This window comes from Amblyomma mixtum, chromosome 1 (assembly GCF_055824585.1).
Source record: "Amblyomma mixtum isolate Tamu chromosome 1, ASM5582458v1, whole genome shotgun sequence".
NCBI lineage: Eukaryota > Metazoa > Arthropoda > Arachnida > Ixodida > Ixodidae > Amblyomma > Amblyomma mixtum.
The window spans coordinates 283,797,039-283,821,339 of record NC_143012.1 but is presented as its reverse complement, the minus strand read 5'-3'; the positions used below and the strand labels follow the sequence as shown (position 1 = coordinate 283,821,339).

At 54.0% G+C, this 24,301-nt stretch overlaps 1 protein-coding gene across 8 annotated transcripts in view; it reads right to left on the bottom strand.

Annotated features, from left to right (window-relative positions):
* Positions 1-24,301, bottom strand: part of LOC149371922 (uncharacterized) — a 636,308-nt gene that overhangs the window by 44,656 nt on the left and 567,351 nt on the right. The window lies entirely within an intron of this gene.

The following is a 24,301-nucleotide window of genomic DNA, read 5'->3' as shown; positions in this document are numbered from 1 at the left end:
AAATGAAAGCCGATATCAGCCGCAAGCCAACCGCGACCGAAAAGGCGCGTTATTTATCTCGAGGCGCGCACATACGTTTTTCAGACGTCACGCGAGTGTGTAACGTGTAATACAGATAATCAATGGACATTCTGATCTCTCACACTACGAGCCTGAAAAAAAAAAAAAACCTGCAAAGGGCCGTTCTACGGAGTTTAATCGGGCGTACCTGCGGGCGGCCATTCTTCAAGCGGGCTCGTCCGCATATGAATTTCGGATATTGAGGAAATAAACAAAGGTGAGCCGTGCAGGCCAGGCGGCGAGTCGAAAAGAGGAGCAGTGTGATTACGGCCGAGGGAGGAGGGTTCGGCCAGCATGCAGATAGGGAGCGATGCTAATTAGAGGTTGCGTGGCCAGACACCACCACTGCAGCAGGCCGCAGAGGAACGCCGCCGCGCTAGCGGCTACTGTTCACTCTGACCTCTCCATACAAGTCCGGCCGGGTCATCGCGATAAGCGACCGTCCCTGGCGTAATTGCAGCCTCGGTCGGGGTCTTTATAACCAGCTCGCCACGGCGCGTCCCCCGAGCCGCGATCCTGCGTGCGGCCGAACGAAAGAAGAACTGCGATCCCTGTGGCCAGGTAGCTGCAGGGACGGTCCCTCATAGTAGACCCGATTGGCCGAAGGACTTACATACACAGCCCCCCCACCCCTCTTTTTTTTTACCCTGACGAAGTTCCTTGTCCTTTGTGCTCGGCATAGGGTGACACGAAGGTACCGTCGCGTAAATTGGGCCCCTACACCGCACTTCCTGCATTAAAGGGGTTGCGACCAGTCCTTAACCTCTGAAAGCGTCGCCCTGCCAAGACGGTAGACGCAGGAAGCATTGGTGCTTTAAGGCAGTGCTGACGTCGTTATAGAACGAATTTAGTGTTTCGTCGAGGGTAAACCTCAGCGTGTCAAGTGTTGGAGGGTGGCTCGAGCAGCTGCATTTCTACAGCTTCTCTCGCCCTCTGAGAACCTCACCATCGTTCCGCACCGCTGCACGTGTTGATGTTTTTGTCTACTGCAGCGAGAAGATAAGAATATGACCGAAGGACAACTGAGGAGGACTTCAAACAGTTATGAAACTCTGATGCTGTACAGCGGTACAGGTTTTGTTCGCGAACACTTTGTATACGAAAGAGTAAGTATGATGCAGCGCCGTTTTGGAAGTTCGAATGAACTCGCACACGTTTGCGCTCTAGTATACGGAAGTGCTTCCTTCCTTCCTCAAGCTTCCTTCACAATCAGGTTTCGCCTCACCGCAGTATTCGTCAGAATATCACCCGCAAAGCCTTGAGAATCACGAAGAAGCTCTCCTCAGCGATTGTTTCGAGGCACCGTGAAGTCGGATACAACTCATGAATCAAGCGGGAGATGTTGCTCAAAGGGGGCCATCCAACAAATGGCGTCTACCGATTCTCGTGACGTCGTGGTCATGAGACCCCCCCCCCCCCCCCCTAAATAAAAATAAAAAGATAAAAAGAGAGGATACAGGGGAGGAGTCTTCTTTTCTGAGCTTTCCAACAATTGCAACCATTTCAGTGCACCAAAAATCTGCGCTACAAGAAAAAGACCAAGGCGCGCCGCTCCAACGGTCTTGCTCACACGCAGCTTGCTTCCAGCAATGCTCTCAGCAAGTGAAAACGACGGGCGTGCAGTAAGGTCAGAGAGGGCTACACACAAGGCTCGCAAACAATGGGGCATAATTCACGTCTCGATGGGGCGACACGTGACAAACACGCGCGGACAGCCGCACAAGCGCAGCCCCCAAGTTCGATGCACGAATGACCCGTTCGCCCACCCCGAAAAGATCCTTCGAGCCAGAGAGCAGAGTGCGCTCGCGCAGGGCGGTTCATAAATTGGCGCTGGGGGCCTCCTCTCGAAGCAAGCAAAACAAGAGGCGCGCGCACAATCGCGGGCGGCGGAAGCCATCGCCCTGAATAAATAGATGGCGCTACTTGGCCCGCGGCGCAACGCAGCGGGGCCGGGTTCGATTCCTCCTTTGTTCCTCGGGGTCTCCGAGGCGGAGGACCATAAAATATTGTAATGAGGCATTAGCGATTGCGTCGTCGTCGTCGCTGTCTCTGCACCAGCGCCCTCGTGGTTCCGCGGTGGCATTGGGCACCGGCCGCGCTCGCGCCGCGGGCCGGCCCTGCGATGGCCAGCAATTATGGCCCGTGCTGGGACGCAATTATCGGCAGCTACACTCCTCCCTCCCTCTCCGGGCGCGAGCGATCGAACAACTCTCGGCACGCATTAAGGCGGCGAAGCCTTCTTCCTCCCCACTCCCTCCCTCCTCGGCCAAAGAATAATGGTGGCCGGCCATTACTCGAGCCTTGAACTGCATTTATGCACGACCATTCTTACACAGCGTGTGCGCTCGCGCGGCGGTCAGCAGCGTCGGCGATGGCATGCCGCCGCTCGGGGCGCTGCTGGACGGCGAGATTAAGTGTCCGGGCGCGCCTAGGGCGGCACACGGGCCTCGCTTTGTTGTTGCTGATGATGCTGCTGCTGCTGCCGGTGGTGGTGGACGTCTTCGGACGGCTCTCCCACTTCCCCGTTCACGGTGTCGGGTGAAGGGTAGCGGCAGCGTCGATGCCCTGTCCCGGCTCACGCGGTGAACTGGACGGCGCACCGATCCGTTTTTTTTTTGCTGCTGTATGCTTGCTCTAAAAACCATCGCAGCCGCCGCCTGCCCGGGCTAAGCATGCTTCCCTCGCGGACAGTACTACCACCATGGCAGGTGTTGGCCGACCGATTCTTCTGCATCTCAAGATCCCCTTCGCCGAAGTCCCGGGCACAAGGCATGAACTTCGTGTTCAATGGACACCGAGGATCCTTAGGAATGAACTTCGTATTCAAGAGACACTGAGGGATCCTCAAGCATGAACTTCGTATTCAAGGAACACTGAGGAACCTCAGGCATGAACATCGTACTCAAGGGCCACTGATGATCCTCAGGCATGAACTTCGTATTCAAAGGAAACTGAGGTTCCTCAGGCATGAACTTCGTATTCAAGGAAGACTGAGGACAACACTATCCATTTTTTTTTTGTTTCTAGTAAAAATCGATTCCATATGCCTTCCACTGGATGCGAATGTTTGTCCGTCCCCAATAGAAACATTTATTCCACAAAAAATAACACCCGCGAAAGTTTCCCGCCATTAGATTCCAACTCGTGACGCATTCATCGAAAAGGACACCGTGACCACCGTTTAGAATTGCAAGGCGGTGTAGCCTGGCCTCTCGGATCCGCGTCCTGAGTGCCCATTTATTGATGTCCTCATGTCAGCATACAACTGCTGAGGTCGCCAGTCGTAGTATTACTGATTCACAAAGGATCTCTCAAGCGAGGTACCCGGCGGCGCCCGATCCGGAAGACGGACTGTTCTCGGTGTCTGAGATTAGCCGGATGGGCTTTTTGAACGACACCTATATGTGTGATGGTTAAGTTATTTTTGCAACTCTCCGACCTTCTCATATGTCAATGCCTTTGTACATTCTCATCAAGCAGTTTTTGTAACGGGAGCAGAACCAACAACACCTAAGCGAAGACCGGTCTAGTTTTCCAGCCTCTGAAATTCCGAAGTGCAGTGCCCTGTCTTTGAGATGACCGCAGGATCAAGAAACCTGATAGGCGTTTCTACAGAACGTATGCATGTACTGGAGAGTTCGAAACGTAAATTACCGCTAAAAAATAAAATGGCCTACGTGTGTTTTTCCATCTCTTTGCTGCACTTCGACATACCGCAAACGGCAGTTTATGAGGCAGTTGGCTGAGATTTGATCGCGTTCGTAGTTTGGAGGGCTATAAAGCCTAATCAGATCCATAAGCCCTAAAGAATCTGCCTGGGAAGAGAAACAACAGTAAGAGAGACTTGTGAACGCTGGCTTTGGTCGACAGTACTTCCGAACGCGGCAATGTGATCAGTGCGGAATCATTCGGACAGCTATAAATACTTCCGCTGTCGCACAGACAAGGTCGAATCTGCGGTCACCCGAACGAAGGGACGGCGTAATCAGACAAAGCAAGAAAAAAATGGAAAATGGAAAAGAACTGCAGCCATTGTCGCGTTAACCGATTCCCTACCACCGGAGATGGAGCGCGCGTCGCCCGTCGAAACAGAACGAGGGGGGGGGGGGGGGGGGGGGGGGAAAGAACGAAAGAGAGGAAAATGAACGAGGGACACGTAGCACGCGCCGAACGAGCGACATAACCGGGTGTAATTTACGTTTACGTTCCTTTGCGTCGGCAACCAGGAAGCAGGTTTCAGAGCAGCCTCGATCCTGTCTCGGCGAACATGCACGCGTTCGGACAGTTAGGGCCGGCGGACAACAAAGGGGCAAAACGACCTAGGGCCAAACCACGGTGAGAAGAAGTGAGTCGTCTCGACAGCCTGCGCGCGCCTTTCAAAGGACGCTCGCTAGGTAGTAATCCCCTCTCGCGATGCCTGTAATCTCGGGCTGCGGCGGCGAAGTCTGGTTGCTAGCCACGAGTACGGGGGGAGGCACCAGGCACCCAGAGGAGCCGTACGGGCGGTTAATCGAATGAAGGCGGGCGTACGCGGCAAGTGCGCCAAGAACGACCCCGCTGGGACGACGCCGAAGTGCCGGGGCACGCGCGCGAGCCTCCAGCCAGCCGCCGCTACCGCGACCGGCAGGATGATTCGCGCTCCTCGCACACGGCAGATGGCACTGCGGTCGCTTGGCGGCGCTTTATGACAAGCGTCGTCGGCATTCGGTTGGCGGATATTCAGAACGCAGGGCCGAAGAACTGATCTTATTATGCTGAGGCAAAATTCTGGCTTGTTTTTTGTCTTTTTGCACGTAACCCCGCAGAATGCAGAAAACACATCGTCGCGTCAACCACCGGGAGATGGATATTCGCGATAGAAGTGATTAAGCAGCACAGTTATTATAAGGTGCTCGCTACTTCGTAGTAGTGTTAAGCATAAAGGACCAATTTGTTTTCTTTGATTGACAGTTTTATTGTTGTTCACGCCTTTTCCTTTCAGCATTTTGACACCAAGGTAGCAACAGTCCATGCTCCGCATCGGGCTCTGTTACTCCGCTAACCAATCACAGCACCAACGAAATCAACGTTTTAACGTTTCCTGCTATTGAAAAAGTCGAGGCATCAAAATTCATGCACTTCAATTAGCGTTAGTGGTAACCAGGTAAGGTCTACCGCAAAATTATCGTTAAGAACACTGCTGGCGGTCATGGAGGTAAGCATGCAGCTTCACCGCAAAAATAACTGCATCTGACTATATTTTTTTATTTATTTTATTCGGAATACTTCCAGCCCCAAAGGGTCATTACAGGAGTGGGTTGAAAAAAAATATAACAGAAAACAAACACACATGACGAAATAGGGTCAACAATGCGTATAAGAAAGAACAGCGTTTTCAGCGAGCGCAATAAATTTTTCCAATGTTGGCTGCGCGGTTATACATGGTTGCAAAGCGTTCCATTCGCGTACGGACATCGAAAACAAGAATACCAGAACGAGTTATTATTGCAAGAAAATTCCTGTATCATATTTTAGAGTATGTGCCTGGTTTGGATAGATGCTAGTGTTCCATAGCACCTTCTGGAATCCAGCAAGAAAAGTTAGTTGTAAGCACAATAAGCCAGCAGGTATTTCGAGAACTATAACCCGATTCACGCGTCCAGCTGCTTTTTATATTCGGAAAGCAAAACCACAGCGCACATGACTCAAGGCGACCGGCCGCAGCGCTCACACTTGGGCCTACTCAGTTTTTTCAGACAGATTCACCAACACTTCCGAGCATGCAGCAGCTGATAAGAGGTTCCGAGATGCATATTTTCCTTTCCTGCTTTTGTTTACAGCGCCACCGTTCCTCCTTGGCTCTCATCGGAGAAAATCGCCAGAGACGTTGCTTTGACAAAGCAAAACAAACGCCATCCAACAAGAAGCCGAGTCCATCTTGGCTTCTGCACAAAACAACGTGGATGGAGTGCCAGAGCGAAAACCAATGACAGAGCATCTTTCCTCCCGTCTTCCAGTGAAAAAAGTATGGTATATGCAAGGCAATGGGCTACTTTTCCTTTTCCCTTTGGTGTCGACACTAGGCCTTCTTGCAGTAGGCTCGATGGACACGACCTGGCGACCCCACTGTGGCCTGAGCTAAGAAGAACACAGGGCACTGCATCACTTAAGCACCACTCGGTCCTGGCTATGGGCGAGGGTCTCCGCCTTCCGCTGGGGGGAAACATTTGTCTCCGCTCTGCAGGCGTGGCGGCGCGGTGTGCTGTCATTCTACTCGCCCAAACCGGAAGGCGACACCAGACACATCCGGTCAGCGCCCAGACACAACACACATTGTAAAACCCCAGCGCGGCCCTGCCACCTTATAAGCATGCAGCAGCCGAGTCGCCCCGCCTGCTTTACTGACTGACTGACTGTGACTTCGGCTCTACGGGGCTTGCTTTCCTTGCCGCTGGGGCGGCTTACGAGAACCTCGGCGGCCCTCCATGGCGCGTCTTCCACCCCCTCTCCGGTGATGCCTCGAAGACGAAAAAGAGGAGGATTGCGAAGAAAGCCGCCGAGCAGGGAGGAACGGAAAACAGGAGACGAGCCGAGGGAAGAACAGCCAAGAAAGCTCCGAAACACACACCAGAGATTGACGGTGCAGATAGGCGAACAAAGCCGGAAACAAAAGGCGAGGCGGAAGCGGCGCGCCGCGCACCAGGCCGGGGCACAACGCCTTTCCCGTTTCCTCCGCTTCCTCTGCTGTGTGTTCGTTTTCTCTCTCTCTCTACCTCTGCTTTGTTTGTGTGGCCTTCCCGAGTTCTGCCAGCGTTTGCCCCTGCGGCTAGTGGTAATAAAAAACGCGAATGGCCCTTGGAGCAATGAAACGCCCCGGGGTACCAGTGAGGAAAGACAAGAGCAGCGGGTGCCCTCCTCATGCATGCCCTGCGCGGAGTGGGGTCTTCGGGAAAAAGCACTCAGCAGCCGTCGCGCTTAGGAAAGCCTTTACGCCAAATGAGGCTCATAATGCCTGCCCCAGGCGCGGGAATGTTTGGCTGAGAAAAGTCAGCAGTTTCATCAAAATCAGCTTGTCGGTGAAAAAATATACACATATGAAAAAGATTAGGATTGAGGACCTGCTTGTTTTGTTAGAGCAGGAAGACGAATTGGAGATTCGAAGCTTTTTCTTGGCACCCAAGGTTCCAGCGATTGGCACTCTACAGTTGGCTTCCCTTGCTCGATGACATGGACCAGGAGACATCATTGATTTGGTCCAGCGCACAGCCTGAAATAATCTCGCCTTCACGGAATGTTGCCAGAACGTGGGTTGCGAGTAATGGAGAAAGGCATTTTGGAGCTCTACGCGTTAAAGAAAAAAAAAACGAAGGCTAATGATAGAATCAAGCTATCGCAGATAAGTGATGTTCCGCAGGCATTAGCCTGCTGTCCCAAATGTTGCCGGATGACCGCAATGCGCTTCCCAATACCTACTGCATAAGCACAGCTTTTCGTTTCCGATCGTTCAGAGAACAGCACCGAGCTAGAGGTCGCCATCTTTTCCTCAATATTTGGAACCAGGGCATCGTAAACATTTCGCCGAAATCCGGAAGCACACAAGATGTGCGCAGCCAAATGTTCCACACACTTCGTCGACGGAGAGACCGTACACCGAAACGTGCGAAGGCATATTATTCAAAGAAACACCTCCAAATCGCCAAGACAGTGCAAAGCGTACCAGCAGGTCAAAAAGCGCACGCGGCCGCGCAAGCACCGGCGTTCAAGCTGTTTCCGAAAGCGCGACAGATGCTTTCCCGTCCGCGCTTTGTCCCCGCCGTGGTGCAACACGATACGGAGCTCCTCCTTCTAGCGCCGTGGTCGTCGCTTCGCGGAATTCTCCTCCGCCTGGCACTGTCACTTGCAGTCTTCCCGCTCGAACAGAAAATGACGAGACAAGGGTGGAAGAAGAGAGGAGGAGGAGGCGTCTAAAGACAAAAAGACAAAGCGCAAACGGAGAGGGCGATGGACTCGAGATAAAGGCAGGGCCCGTCGAAGAAGAAGAAAGGCTGCTGCGGCCAGAGACGACAAGCGTCGGTTCTCGTTGGTAACGGAACCACCGGGGAAAGACGCGCCGGGCGCCCCATTTCGACCGAAGCTGAGGGAAGGGGCTTCTCCCGGCTGTCGTCGTCGAAGGGAGCATGCCCTGGTAATACTGTTCGCCCGCACTCCCCTCCCTCCTCCGTGGCTCGCTGCTACTCCGCCTTGCAAGTCGCAGCTGTTGCACTCGTGTGGCTTACTGCTGGGAGAAGTCGAACCAGACTTTTTCCCGTCTCTCTCTTTTCGAGGAAGAAAGGGGAGAAACGGTCAGCGGCCCAGGGCCGGCCCTGTCCCCTCTCTTTCTCGTCGCGGGGTGGGTTCGAGCCCTAGCTGCTCATCTCGACCCGCTCTGCTCAGCTCTTTCGTCGCTCGCCGGCTTCACGACGTGGGTTCGGCAGCTCGCGTGCTTCGCGCTGTCAGCTTTTCCTGCTCTTGCTAACGTCCTTACCTATTTTGGAACGCAGTGTCCTTCCGTCGGGCCTCGCTGGACTCGTGGGCCTAATGGTGGCGGGCGGAGCTATTCCCAGCTGCCCCGGCGTCTACCGATAATGCCAGTATTAGTCCTGAGCCGTCCTCCTGTGACCTCATCTGTGACCTCAAGAACAAAATCAAGCGTACTGAAGAACAGGGCGTTAGTCCCGAGATTCAAGCTGAATTTGGACAACTTTGGGTGGAGAAAAAAGGATATAACCCCGCAACAACAACAGCAAGAACAAAACTGCCGACGTTTATTTTCTGCTCTAGACGGGACATTTTACCGGGCTGTCGGCGTTACAAATTTTATGCATCCAGCCAGCCCTCATCCTCACGTGATTTAGAGACTCGTGCCCCGCAGCACTAAAAGACAGCAGTACCACAGCATCATTAAAAAGTTTTCGCGAAGTTTTGCTTTTCTTTCAACGCAGGCTGCTAGTGTGATGAGGAAAAAAAAATGTTCTAGCTTTTATTAAAAATAACGTAATAGAAATAATTAAAAAGAAAAAGAGAACATACCGCGAGAAACTTACCACCCGTAAATCGGATTGAATTCGGTGTCTTAAAGATAACGCATTTAAAACTCAAAGAAGGTGATAAATTTAAGGTCGTAGAGTAAAATTAAAAGACACTGTGAATGATGAGGCGACCAATTAGCCTGAAGATTCGCTGCGTGTCCTGCAGGCTCTTTCGCATTCTATCTTTCTTAAAGATGCTTTTTTCCGCGGCTTCCATAAAGAGCAACGAAAAAAAAAAGCAGGTCCTAACAGAAAACAAACAAAGCCGGGAAGTGGTTGTGGCAATTTATTGGCGCTTTTGGAAACACAAAGTGCAAAAAGAGAACTGACTTCGGTCATCTTTTCTTCTTCAAAGGCCCAAACGGGCAAGCACCAGTCTTCTCTGAAAATGTCACGTTTCTCCAGAATTAGACCACCCCACGATGAGTTTTACAAAGAGAAACGATGAAGGTGTGAATTAGTGAAAACGCATTGCTTACAAGCGGAAGTAGAAAAGAAAAGCATACTTTGCCACAATACGCACGTGACTGCGGGAAAGCAAGTCTTCTCCGTAAAAGGAGGAACCCTACTCCTCTCGATGGTGGCAGAACTAAACCCAAGGAAGAAGAGAAATACAGGAACAACCTCAAATGTTCAAAAACGAAATCAGGACAATAAATAGGAAATACTAGTGCCGAATTTTCGAAAGCGGATAGCAGCGAGAATTTCGAAGATCGGTGCGTTAAGACGTTGGTATTGTTTCCGCGAGTCACAGTTGAACAGATGAATTCATGGAAAATCCATCCCCACCCCCACTTCCTGTATTCGCAACTCGGTTCAAATGCAGCGTGTACAGGCCTTAAAGCAATCGGCAGGCGAGCATCGCAAACCAACGAAGCAGCCCCCCCTCCCGCGTCGCATCTGTTCCGACACAATCCTCCGGTGCCCCGCCAAAAAATTCTCCCGATGTATCACATTTCACTCATTTTTGCCCCATCGCTCAAGAGACACAGACCTCTCCGACTCTGTTTCCTTCGGACAAGACAGGGGGTGAGGTGAACAAACAAGAAACAAGAAGACAGAAAAAAATACAACAAGACCGCAGAACAGAGGAGCGCGGGTGGCAGAGCGGTGTGACCTATCTGTTTCAACTGAGCCGCACATTTCCCAGGGGAGCAGACAGAGGCCTGGTGAAACAAAAGAGAGAAGTCCTCTCCGTCAGAACTTAAACAACGGAGGCGAAGCAAAAATTAAAATAAAATAAAGGGCGCTCGGAACAAACGAAGCGCGACAAGGAGATACAGACAAGAGGGTTGCGAGGGTTCCGCCGAAGGAAATGCGGGGGAGGACGCAGAATGCCGGGGTGAGGGGGGGGGGGGGGGGATGAGAGGGCGTAATCGAGAGGCGTCAGAAGTTGTATCCTCGGCGCTAACATCTGGTTCTCGGCTGTGCGCCGGAGAGCAGCTCGCTCCCTTCAGAGCGGAGAGAAGACCTCCTCCGCCTCCTTTCGCCCGCCCGCCGGCCTCCTCTCGACACGCCCGCCTGGAATTCTATTGTCGCAGGCTCCCCGGAGCCGCCGCCGTCGACGAGAGCTGCAAGCAGCATCAACAGCGCTGGCGGCTGCGGAGAAGAGCACACGCGGTTCCCACAAAAAGGGAGCGGTTGCCCGACGAGGACGCGCCGCCCGGACCGCGGCTTTTTTCTCAGGACTACTTGAGTGTGATTTAAGGCGGGAACACATGTCAGGCGGGCGCTCCGAATCCGGTCCGGCTAGCCGCGTCCGGCGGCGCCGCTCCGGCCAGCCGGCGACCGCCGGACGCGTCAAACCGCGTAGATATGTCCGGTGCACCGCGTCCGGCGAATGTCCGGCACGCCGCTCCGGCGGGCAGTGGCAGCCAATGCGAGCGCGCAGAGCGCCAACGTCACGATGACGTCGAGTTCGCGACGTCACAGGGGAGCGGTGTGTCGGCTGCTGAATTGTAGGGTTAGTTTGACAGCGCCGTTTTCACCGAACACCATGTCTACGTTCAAACAGTCCCGGATTTGGGAGAACGAACAAGGGGTGCCGAGTGTAGCACCTTTTTCGAGCGCTGGCCAGTCCCGAAGAGCCCTCGGCTGCGGCGTCGATACGAAACCACTAGGCCTAGCGACGACTAGGGCCGTCGGGGACTAGCGCGCAGTTCGTCGCCCGGCGTTGCCGCAGGCGATGTCGTTGCCGAAAGCTCCACTCTAGCACAGGCATGCTGTCGTTGCTCGAATCTATAAGCATCCTTTCTGGTAGCATGGCTGTTCTGTATTTTCTTGCGCGAACGTGAAGTAAGCCGAGCCTGCCGGCCGGCCAGCCTGGATCCCGTCTGCCGGCGTCATAAAAACGAGCGAATGAGTGTTCTTGACGTAAATAATAAACCCTGGGATAGGGAAATGAGAAAATTATATCATTTTTCTGGTTCATTGGCTAATACCGAATTGCTGGTAAAAGTAACAACTGTGGTACGAGCGAATTAGTTGCGAGAACCGCCTCGCAGCTGCCGCTAGCTGGCCCGACGCTGGGGTCCGGCTCGACTGGCGCCCGCTAGCCGCTGCTGAAGGCGCCACGGAAACTAACCATACTATTATTTTATTGTGAGATGATGCTGTTGACAGTAAAGCGGAGTGAATAATAGGCCTTCGATTATAGCGCAGGCGACTTCCGAAGCGCCGGCCCCTGCCGCTTCGATGCGAAGCAGGCTATAGGCCTAGCGACGACCACGGCAGACAGGCAGCAGCAGAGCTCGTCGCCCGGAGCGCCCGCGAGAGGTGCCGTTGCCGAAAGCTCGCAACATAAGCAGGCGTGCTTTGTCGCCGCTCGAGTACAGCTGGCAGTCTTTCTGATAACAAGGCGATGCCGTCTTTTCTTGCAATATTTGTACACCAAGCCAAGCAGCGCTCAGGCACTGCTGCGCGGCGGCGAAGTGCGACGCCGGTTGTGGGCGGAGCTTGGGTTGAGCGGCGCAGCGATGCTCACGGCTCCCTGTGTGTCCCTGCGCACTGTGGTGCGGCAGTTCGGAAGCGGCGACCGGAGCGGCGCGCCGGACGCGTTGCCGGACATGTGTTCCCTGCTTTACTGTCGCCGCCGCCGCCGCCGTGCGGACGTTCGCAGCTGCGTGTAATCGAAAGCAAACAGGCCGCGTGGGAGAGAGAGGGGGACGCGGTGGAAAGGAGGCGGGGAAGGGGGCGACCCGGTGGCGGTAATTTTAACGAAGCCGGCCCGCTTACGCAGCTCTGTGGGAAGAGAAAAGAAGTCCAGGAGGAGGCAAACAATTAAGGGTCAGACTGAGTTCCTTGCTTTCTAACATCTTTTTCCTTCTTCGCTACGGAGTTTTCTGTGCAGAAAACTCCCAAGGAACTTCCTGCTAACAATTATGAAGATTATGACAAAGTGATAACTAATAATCACAGCAACGTGCAAACGAAAGTAATGGGCGAGGCTGCTATGAGAAGGAGCGGAGCCCTTCACTACAGTACCTCTGTCGCACTTTCTTCTTTCACTCCCACTTTCCTCTGCCCAACGGCGCGGTTGAGGCGTCCACCGAGATGTGAGACAGTTACTGCGCCTTTTCTGTTCCTCATAAACCACTAATCCTCTGATGATTACGGTACAATGCTCAGAAGAGGGCATTCCAGCGTTGCGCGCGCGACGCTATTGGAATCGAAACTTACGCCGGTAGAAAGCGGTCCTCAAGCATACGAAGGAAAAAGGGAGCTGCAAAGAGCTCGCTCTCTGCTTGTCTAGATCCTCAAAACATATGAAGAAAAAAAGGAAACCGCAAAGGCTTACTCTCTGCTGTCCAGTTTCCGCAGCAACGTGTCGCCTGGACAAGTTTGTGAAAGACATGACCTCGAGCTGCAGGCCCCCAGTACCCTCAGAAAAATTCAATATTGCGACGTAGACTCGTTAACTGCGCCGACCAATTTCTTGTCCTGTGTTTCGAGCCACAACAGGTACCAATTTCAGTTTTCCACCTTATGTACACGCTCTGGATCTGGCTATGCGCAAAAGACATTGATCTACCACACGCTACGTCAGGAGTCTGCCTTTCAACCGAAGCTCACGCACATTGAAACCTCACTCGGAACGTTTCCACAGCCGCCTCAACCACTACAGCCGCACCAGTCATGAGCCGAAAAACAAAAGGAAGAAAGTGTAGACGAAAGAAATACACAGGCGTACACTAAAACAGACACGCCAAGTCCGCAATGACACTTGCGAGGCGCTTTTTTTTTTTTTCTTAAAAGCCAAGGAAAATTTACATCGGTACACAGGCAGCAAGCAGCGCTCCGCAAAAAGAAAGAAAGAGTGAGCGTGAGGAGAGATTCATCATGCGGAGCCCGGCACTGGCTTGGTTACATTTCCATGCTCCCGAGGAGCAATGGCACGGACGTCGGGTCTAAAAACGGTCCATCGAAAAACACACGGGGCGCCGCTAGGGAGACCCGAACAACAAGCCCGAGCCGGAGCATCGAGACAGACGAGATGCCGCCGCAAGCTAGCAGCCCGCACCGATGGTTTCGGTCGTGAGAAAGACAACAAACCGCGGTCCCTGGAAACTCGGGGAATTAAAAATAAGACCCGGAGACGACGAAGGGACCGAGCCAACGTCCGGACCGGCGGCGGGGAAGCGAGCGTGTGCGTCCGGCTCGCCTCAAGCTCGCGTTCGCGTGGGTGCGAGCGTGCGCTTGTATACAAAGCATGCCCGGGGCGGAAGAAGAGAGCACAGCTCGCAGCGACGCGAAGGCGAGAGCGGCGCCCCGCGCAGGCTGTTGTTATACTCTGTACCGGACGCCGAAGAAGAGCAACCCAGATGGGCGCGCAGCATCGGCTCTTGTGGGCACTAGTATTTAGGCCACCATGAAGAGAGAACTGTTAGCGTAGACAAAAAGAAGGAAAGTCTAGGACTAGACGGAGGACGAAGATTGAAGAGTTGAAGACAAGGTTTTTCTTGCAGTATGCATTTGACCTCCCATGCAGTGCGAGCGATTCCTCGTCGGTGAGCAGGGAAGGACAGGCTGATGAACTACCCTGTGAAAAGAAGCAAACACGTACGTACACACGACAGAGTAAAATGGTTCAGCAACGTGCGACCCAAGAGACCTGAACTGTCATTATAATCGCAGGTGCAAGTGAAACCGCGAGTGCTTCCAGCGCTTGAAACCCAACGTGCGCTCAAAACCACGTTTCATCCACCCAGTGAAAGCTCCCATCAGTCGACGGAGAGCAGGCAGCTTTGTATTCGCAAAGAACGAGTTGGCGCAGCCCTTAGAGCGCGCGGATGTTCCCGGTAGGTCATGCCACCCTGCAGCCACGTCTCCGGGCGCTGTCTGTTAATTACCGTGGCGAATAACAGGCCGACGCTGCGCAGGGCGCAATTTAGAATCACCCGCTCGACCCTCTGTACATAGTCAAACATTGGCCAAGTATAGAAGACGCATTCGAGGCGTCTCGCGCACCGCAGCCGAGGAAAAAAGCCAAGACGATCCATTTTGTTTGCGCTAGACACCGGGAGACCTGGCCAAAAGCCGGCGGAGGCCGTCCCGAAACGTGCGAATCAAACTCCTCCCCTCGTTTTATGTGCGCGCCGCATGATAAACTGGCGCGGTCAAACTCAACCGACAGGCGCGTGACGCAATGACGCTCTAAACTGGGAACTTTCCGAATGCGGCGGACCATCCATCAAGCCAATTAATTACAAGGAACCTTCTCCAGCAAGGAAACACAGCGTGGTTCTGCAGACCAAGGCGCAATGCAACAACAGGGTGCGTAGCGATGGATGCCAGAAGTGGAGCTGAATATGCCCTCCAGCGATCTGAACAAGAGGAGGAACTTGCGGACGAGGATGGGGACACATCAGCGACCTGTTTCAGCATTCGCGTGTTTTAAAATAACGAGGTTAGCGAGTACAGACAGCAAAAGAATCATCTCGCGATGCTTTAAACAAATCCAAACTCGAACTGCTGCGCAGTTCATCAGTCCGTTTTAAAACGACTGCAAGCGCAGCTGATGGGCCCCGGACAAGCGTATAGAGCGGGCTATCTACAAACTGGAAGAATGCAAATGCTATAATAGGCTTCTTTATATACCCTATGCTGCTTTTCTACGTGGAAATGTCCAGAGGTGGACTTGAAATTTCACAACGATAAAATCAAGAGGACAAACACTTAGATGGCAATTTTTTGACGAACCGTCACAGCAGATGTCTGCAGGTCAAAGGTAACCAGCAAACCGCGCAGGCAAGAAAATAAAAAAAAAAAAAACTTCTTTACGAACACATTAACAGGAAAATCTCAGTGCATCGCCATCATCACTGTGTGCACAAGAGGCGCCGTTGCCTTGCATCGTAAACTGGCAGAAATGAACGGACAGATAACGAGAGAGAGAAAAAGAAAGAAGAGGAAGAAAAGAGGAGCGGGGCGCGAATGGGAGCGGAGATAATGCATCGCGCGCGTCTTCCTCGCGGCGGCGGCGGCCGATCACATAATGCATCTTCGGCCAGCGCCTACTATCGCGCCGATGCCCCGGCGAGAGGGTCGCGCGCGGAAGGGAACAGCCCGCTCTCTTCTCCCCTATCTGTCCGGCCGATCAGCCAGATTGGCCGCGGCCACTGCTTCAGCAGCCATGCCTGCCCCCGAACCGCGCTACCGCACCGCGCCGCCGACGGTCGCCTACGGCTCGGCCCTCATTACGTGAACTTCGGGTAGCACCCTCCTCGCCATCGGATCTGCGGCGCTTGAGAGAGCCGCGGCCGGCATCCCCTGAGCACGTTAATCGACCCCACCTCTCCTTTTCCTCCGCCCTTGCGACGACGACGACGACGCCACGGCTGTTACGCTTCCACCCCCTCCCCGTTCTCTCCCCACGCACACACCGACACATTCTCCTCTTCTTCCTTCAGCCCTCAGTATCCAGCCTCCGCATCCACGGTGGAAAGCGGGGGGGAAGAGAGAGAGAGAGAGGGACAGCTACGCCGAACTCGAAGAAGGAGCGCGCGACGCCGATGAAAGCGCTTCATCATGTTAGGTCGTAAGTCTGGACAGGAGGAAGGGGGGCCAGGAAGAAGAAAGCCGTCGGCTTCGGGCGAAGGCTTCGTGGGCGCCGCCGACTGCGCCCGCAGCCATCCCCGCAGCGCCGGAGCCTACCTGCCTGCGCACACCTCTCTGGTCGAAGACGACTCGAGGGGCGCTATCACACCCTCCGTCGTCTTCTTTCCCTCTCTCCATTTTTCTCCTGCGCCGGGATCCCGAGAAGAACTGAGCAAGAAGCAAAAGAGCACGACGACAATCGGCCTCGCGAACGCATCGATCAATCTGGAGAAATCCGCTCCGAGGCGCCGCACTCCATGGGCGCGAGCGCGCGCGTTGCGCTGTCTGAGCTAAAGCGGAAGCGGTGCAAACCGGGCGCAAAACATGTTCCTCAGTCGGGTCGGTCCTGTCTCCTACGCCGCAAGAGGGGGAGGGACGCATAAGCCGGCGGAATGCTTGTTTTACGCCTCTCCACGTCTTCCCATCCTTCCCGAGGCAACAAAAACGCCGTCGACAATCAGCCTGCCTCCAGACAGCCGAGGACCGCCACCACACCACTCGTCGCCGCGGCTGATCAGTGCGCGAAAACTGTTCGGGCAGCCGCCGCCGAGATTCCAGGCGAAGACCTCCCGGTCATCTGTATGCCTTTCCGGCGCAGCTTTGGGGTCTTAATGCTTTAATGGAACCACTTAATGCATCGCGAAGGTGGAATTTATGTACAGCTCGTAACAAGCAACGCCGCTCCGCATTCGACGTTCAGCGATGCGGTCATTTATTTCCCTAATGTTGGATGCCGTTCCAACAAGAATGATTTGCTGCTGTTGCGCAGCTGGAGAGTGTCCGAAATACTTCCGCCTGACGGCGCCCCCTGCGGTCATGTTGGATGAAAGCTGGCATTAATGAGATCTGTCACGTACCCCTGCTGAGCGGACTAGGTGCGCTGGCGCCACGTTTTCCTACATCTATGCGCCCAGACGCAATACCGGTGAAAATAGCAAAAAAAAAACAAAACAAATAGAACAGGTTCACGATCATTACAAGCGTGGATTTGTATTACTCTTTTATACCACGTCTACAAACCCGCAATCAAGGGTCTCGTAAGATGATCCACACGAACACATTACCAACACTTGCGAGCCACAAAGGAGGAGAAGCGTGCCACTAGACCTTTCTTTGTAGTCTAGTTGCCAACAGCAAAGCAGCGCGTTACAGATTTGCAATGCTGATGCGTTTTGCAAACAGCCACGACGGGCTAGCTAGCGCAAGCATCAAGTCGGCAGGTGGGTTAACCCGAGTGTTTACGTTACGCGGCCAGCTCAGTGAACAAACCCGTATGGTGTAGTGCGGAAACGGAGCACCGCGAAGACTCAACACACTTGGAAAAGGGGGGAACCGCGCAGCGGCCGAGAATGTTTACAACGCCACAGCCGGCTGGTTCCGCTCGAGGCACGCAAACACGAAGCGCTCGGCGCAGCAGGAACTGCAGTGCCGTATGGTGCGCTTCCCCTCAAGACGCGCGGAACAAATGGAACGTTGCCACAATAAGCCTCAAAGATTTCACCGCCTCCGTTCGCTATTTTATGTGCGTACAGAACCGATCTTCGCGGTGAAAATGAATATGCAGTTCAATCTTCGTTATAGCCGTAGATTCGTTACAGCCCGTGTTGATCGAGCGTCGAAGGGGAACCGTCATTTCTTCGTTATATCCATTATTTCGTTACAAATATAACGAGGTTCGACTGCAGCAGAAATGAAATTTAAGCGTGAACATTATACAACCGCATTCGTGTAACTGCTGTCTCGGGCACCACACTGGCGTGAGGAGATCAGAAAAGCACTCTTATCTATTGCCAGCAAACGTGCAGTCCGTTTCCGTGAGTCCTAGTATTCATTGACAGTGTTGGGCGACGTCTTTCCTACCAAAAGTTGGGCACTCAAAAAATCCAGGGATCCGCGCAGGCGTTGTCCCGCGTTCGCTAGGCCGGCGAGCGTCGCTTATCACGCTCGGGCCTCTTCCGCGCACGACCACGCAACACGCCTGGCGCTCGCAACAGCGAGAAAGTCCCGCGTGATGTCATTATCCACGCGCGCCAAGTCAGGCAGCGCGACAGCCTGTAATACGGCGCAAAAAGAGACGTACCCGTTCTCCCGCCCGATACAATCTAAGATGCCGCCCTCCTCGCTTATACCGCGCGTCTATCTACGTATCAAGGAATCGTAGGCTGCGCTTAGGGTAGACACGCGCCCCCGAGGCGGTTGGGCAGGCACACAGACCGGAAGACAGAAGAGGCAAGGACCCGTAGGAGAAGGGAACTCGGCAGTGCGGCCGGCACAGAGGATGTGTCGGGCCGTCAGGAACGCGGCTCGCTCGTGTCATTTACACGTTTCCTTCTTCGCACGGGCAGACCGCAGGCTATGCAGGACGCGATAGAAGGAGATTCCGCGCCGTGTATTAGCGGTAAGGCGCGCGCGCGCGTGTCAGTTGGCGGGAAGGGGGGCCGGGAGCCAGCGGCGGTTGCCCAGCGGCGCGGCGTCTGAAGGGGGATATAAAGGCGACCGGCGCAGGACTCCGACCGGGCATCATCCACACACGCGCCGCCCGCCTCCTCTTCTTGGCCAGGCCGCATCCAGGCCGCGGCCACATGTATAATCGAGTGATCTCGCCGTCACGTTCGGGCTCTGTGCAGCGGCGTCAAACGTGAATACGGGGTTCTCGCACTCTTTTTTTTCCTCTCCCCCTGTCGTGGGCTCTCTGTTCCCTTCTCTCTCTCTATCTCGATAAAGAGGAAGGGAAAAAGAGACAGCCGTTCCTTTTCTTGGGATCCCAGGGCGAAGAAGCTCCGCGGCGTCGCCTCTCGCGGTTCGTCATTGTCGGCATCAATTACCATCGAGGAGGACCGGGCGCCGGCAGGGGTGTCAAGAGGACCCGATGTGACACACACGCACGCCGCACAGAGGTGGGACGCCGCCGCCGGAACAGAGCGGAGGGAGTAGCGAAGGAAAAAGGAGGGGGGACCACCCGAAAAGGTCGCGGGGCCACGTCCGACTGCCATTACTCAAGAGGCAACGCGCTCGAGGAGACAGCGCCTGACAAACCCTTTTCTCTGCGTAGCCGGAAAATTTGGGGAGTCCGTACAGAGCAGGACACCCCAGCCTTCACCCCCTTGTCTCCTCCCCTACATCCCCTTCTCCGCTTCCTCCCGTCTCCCAACACCCCTGACTTCCCTGCGCGTGTGGTGCGACCTAGGCGTCCAAATTTGGATCCTCATCGATTTGGGGCCGCAATACGTGTTTGTGCTCCCGTTAGTGATGACCGAACGGCGCTTTGAGTGGGCGGAGCATCGGTGCTGTTGCTACGGCCGTTGTTATTGTAGGCAGCGCGCAATCAGTCGGCCAGCATCCGTTTGTCGTTTCGGTATAAGCAATCGGTTCGCCGAACTCGTGTGTGTTTCCTTGGCACACATATCCGTGTGTTGACGTGTTTCGACTCCCGGCGCGAAAAAAATAATTTAAGAAGAAAACGATACCGAAGATACAAGTCAAAATTTATCGTTTACTACTCGATGTATTGACGACAAGCAGCCAATAACCAGTGTTTACGCTTGTCTTAAAGCAGAATGGCATGCTGTACAACGGAACTTAACCTAACCTATATTTGGAAACCCCGACAGTAATAGCATATTAGAGTGCACAACTAGGGGCGCGAATGAGGGCAGGGTGCTTACAAGGCTGAAGACGCTCCCGAGTCTGAAACGGAAGGACAGCCGCATACGTTATCAGCTTCGTTACAACGAAGTTTCCCTCTACAACGAAGAGCCACTGATACGACACAAACTCACAAACTGCCGATTCGCTCCGTGGCTTTCATCCATTGCATGAATGATGAATCTGACAGTGTAGCCAAGCGAGAGGAACAGTCTTCATCGAGGCTGCCCGAACCATAAATACAAAATGGCGGACGCACGCATAGCCTGGATGTGTGTACGGTTGGCACATACGTCCCGTGTGGTAAGTACTCAAGCGGCATCGAAAAGGTGAGTTGGGGCGCACGTACAACTGGTTCGGGCGGGCAAAATTTCGCTTTACAGTTCGTAGCACTCCCGTGTTTCTGTCGAAGTAACATAAGCCCCGTTCTCACGGAAGGATTCGCGCCAAACCGAATGACTGTGCAGCCGGCGCCGGCATAAGTTGTGAAGCAATCCGACTGCACAAATGCCGCCCACACCGCGTTCGAAGATTCCCTTTGTGTTAGGCCCGGATGATACAGCCTATGCTACCAGCGCGAGTAGGTCTCCTTCCTCGCCCGGAATCTCTGGACTACTCCGAAACAAACAAACAAACAAACAAACAAGCAAACAAACAAACAAACAAACAAACAAACAAGCTAATTGCCAAACCCTTGGACCAGTGTGGCTGATTTCTAGCAACAACTTAAGCAGGCCAGCTAGTTTCAGTTTAACACATAAATCAAGCATAACAAATATACAAAGACTAGACACGAGACAAATATCCTCACAGGGTCTCCCGTAAAGTCAGCTATGAGTTAATTTTTTCTTCTTTTTCTGATAAAGGCATCCAACTTGTGCCGCGCTTCACGTGTCATTTGTAAGCGTTTCAATTCGCCCCGATATAGACGACGCAGGACAGCAGTGGTGAACACGACGCCACGGCACGCGCTCGAGCCCTCGTGCGACTCGAGTCCTTTTGCTCAGCCGTAACGGCGGCAGGGTTCTCGCCCTGGGAGGGCCCCCGGCGCGCGGTGTTCCGTGCGTGGCAGCCATTTAGCGGCGGCGGCCTCTGTTTGTTTCCCCAGTGGCGGCGGTTCCCTGCGGCGGCGGCGAAAGCCAAATGGGAGCACCCCGTTGAGACCCGCCGAGCGCCTCCTCGCGCGGTGTGCGGGCTCCGCTGCCATCACCCCATCCCTTCTCCTCCTCTTCCCTCCTGCTTTTCTACTACGGCCAAAACTATGCCCGCCAGCGGGTAAGGAGGCCAAACCCGGGGCTGGCTGCTGCAGCATTTCGAGGCTCGCGCCGCATGCGAACAGATCGTCCGGAGCTCCGTGCGACACGCACTAACAAAATATTTCCCGCTTGTTGAGAGAATTATCCGCCCCGTCCTCACGCAACCAACCGACAAGCAGTTAACGATCGGATGGCGCAAGATGACACGCAATTGGACGCCCTGTGTTGTTTCTCGTTAGTTATAGGACTATGGTTATGGGGACGCAGATCGGGCCTGAGAAGGGCCGAAGAAGTCGGAGACGAGGTGTGGAGAAGACGAGAAAACTTTGTATAAACTATTTACGCGATGGTTAGATTACAAGTCAAAATGAGAGAAGGGAGATAAGGGAGGCAAGAAAACCCCGAGGAACTGCTTAGCACACAGCACTGCATTTTATTGCGAAAGCAATACTAGTTGCACTTTCAACTCGTCGCGTAGCGAGGCCGGTAGCTACCATATTAGCATATTGGATTGGATTGGATTGTATAACCGATGCATCACCACAAGTCTAACCACAAGCACCACCACCAGCTACACTACCAGCTGAACCATGGCGTAGCTACGGATATTGCTTTCGCAATTACCGGGCTTAACCAAGCTAAGCCACAGCCATTTTTCAAAACCTGCCTCATCCCTAGTTTTCTAGATGGGAACAACAGTTTCTTCGAAAGTGTCCAAAAGGCTGGACGCACGTCACGTACGCAAGGAGGGGGGAGGTCACATAAGGCTGCGACACTGGTGCCCTCCTGCAGCAGCTGCGATGGCGATGGGGCCAACATGATGCAGCACTTGTAGCTGCGACGGAAATACCATGTCCACCAGCTCCGCTAGAATCGTACGATGACCCGGGTCAGCCTGCAGCCAGGAAGGTTAACTGGCTGTGGGGAGGTCGTCGTTCCTCTCTGCAACGACGCATGGGAAAGCATGCCTTTCTTCCAGCCGCCACGTGCTAGCACTGGAAATATGAAGGCCTTTGTCTACCCCCGGCGTCGTCTGGCTGCCGCAGTCGCTGAAGTGGCTTGCTGGCGAGAAGGGGTAAAAAAAAAACATGTTTCCCGTAACAAAAGGGGAGGCGCCGCCGCGGCCGCCGTTCTCTGTCTAGAGTCGGTGCCAATCCGTCGCGAGTAGGCCGCCTTTGTTGACAGCTCTCGAGTCTCCCGTGCTCTGGCCGGCGTCACTCGGAGGGCGACCACAGAAAGCAGTCTTCGCAGCAGCCCTGACATAGCAGCATCGAGGGAAGTCCACAAGGGGGACAGTAACCTTGTAGAGACGCCAAAATAGCATAGAAGAAATTGCTTCTCGAAAGCAAAAGACGGTCCGGAAAGCATGTACAAGTGCTCCACGTGAATACGGAGGATACAAGAGAAGCAGTAAGGAGTACCACCTCCAGATGACAGGAACGCGCAAACGAGTATGTCTAGAAAAGAGCTAGAGACAGCTAGATTTCAGTAACGCGTCTGAGTAATAGCATAGCCTTAGGGTTCTGTAGCGGCAAAAAAGAAAGCCCCAAAGACTAAAAAAAAAAAAACAAAAAAAAAAAACACAGGGAAGACGAGGTGCTCTAGTGTCCCCGAGAAGCGGTTCTTTCCCACCTTTCCTGCCACATTTCTTTCTCTTATAGTTTAAAATCAAGCTGTGCAAGTGTAATGTACATCCCATTTCTCTCCTTTTATTTTTTTCAGAAACAAGGCCTTCGGTGCGTAAATGTAAAAATATTAGTCTGCTTCCTGAGGTGACAAGAACTTTTCATCAAGGCAACTGCATCCATATTGCGGGGCTAAACGGAGAGCCGAATGTCCTCGGGTGTCTGGCCAATCTCCGTTCCTCTGTCCGTGCCGCATATAGACCGAATATTCCTCGCCACTCGGGCCCGCTTCATTCTTCTCGCACCAAGGCGGGCGGCCTGTTGAGGGTTCCCGCGCCACCCTTGTTCTGTTAGCGCCGTCTCCTCTTTGAACTCCGCGCCTTGCATCAATCTTCCCGCGAGACAATTGGGGAGCCTTGTTCCGAAACAAGGCCTCACTCAAAGAACTCGCTTCCATAAAGTGCTGAAGCCCACACCGCATTTTGCAGCATTCTTACGCCACACAGGGTCTTTCCTATTCCCCCTTTTTTTTATTTCCGTCTTCGTCTTCCTCTTATTTTTTCGCGCCGCTGCTTTACTCCCTGGCGCCCCTGTCTATTCTACACGCAGCCTGAGCGCGCTGATGACTGCAGTCGCTCCTCCAAAATTAACGCGTATACCCGCGCCCTTCCCCTTCTGAGGTCTGTTCTGATCTTTCCGAGAAGAAATCGCCTGCCCGGAAGATGTACGGCCCACAAGGACGCAAGAAGCTAGCGAGCATACAAGCGTCCCTGATGCCGCACGCTGTCAAAAAAGAAAGAAAGAAAAGGTCGCCGAAAGCGAGCGCGCAGCTCGTCGCGTACAGAAAGTGAACAGGCGTACTCGCCGCAGACACTGCGCGCACACGCAAAACGGGGTGCAAATCAGCTCTCGAACGAGCTTCGTCGACTTTCACTAGTCGCTGCTCTACTCGCTCGGGGACGCCAGAAAGAACGTCTTGGGTTACCGCAGCGTACCCGCGGTCCCAACCACCGAGTCGCCGACGCCGGCGGGCGTCTGCAGCTTCGCCGCCGGGGAAAGAACAAAAAACGAGAGGGAGACGACGAGGAGGGGAAGGAAGAACAAAAAGCCAGAACTAAATGTGGCGCCCGTGCGCGCTGCGACAAGGAGAAAAAGCGGCCGTAAAGATTGCATATGCGCGGGCCTGGCTCAGCAAAACAGCTGAGAAACTGCTCTGCCGCCGAGTGTCGGGTGACGCGGGCCAAGGGACTGCAGAGCGTGACCTCGACGCGCGATGCGTCCGCCGCCGCGTCACAATAGCCATTCATCATTTAGAGCGAGAGGGCGCTGCCGCTCGCCTTGTGCGCGCGTCTTTTATTTCCCCCGACCTTTCTTCTTTCTTCGTGGGCGACTCGTGTGCGTGGTCCGCCCGGCTTGGCTGGCTGCGGCGTGGCATAGAGCAACGCGGTACAGTGTGTGTGTGTCTGTGGGAAGTAAAACAGGGGCCGGCTCTTTTCTGCTTGGACGTTACTGGAGAAGCTAGGCAGACTGCCGAGAACAGCGAACCCCCTCTTCCATTTTTCTTTTATCACCA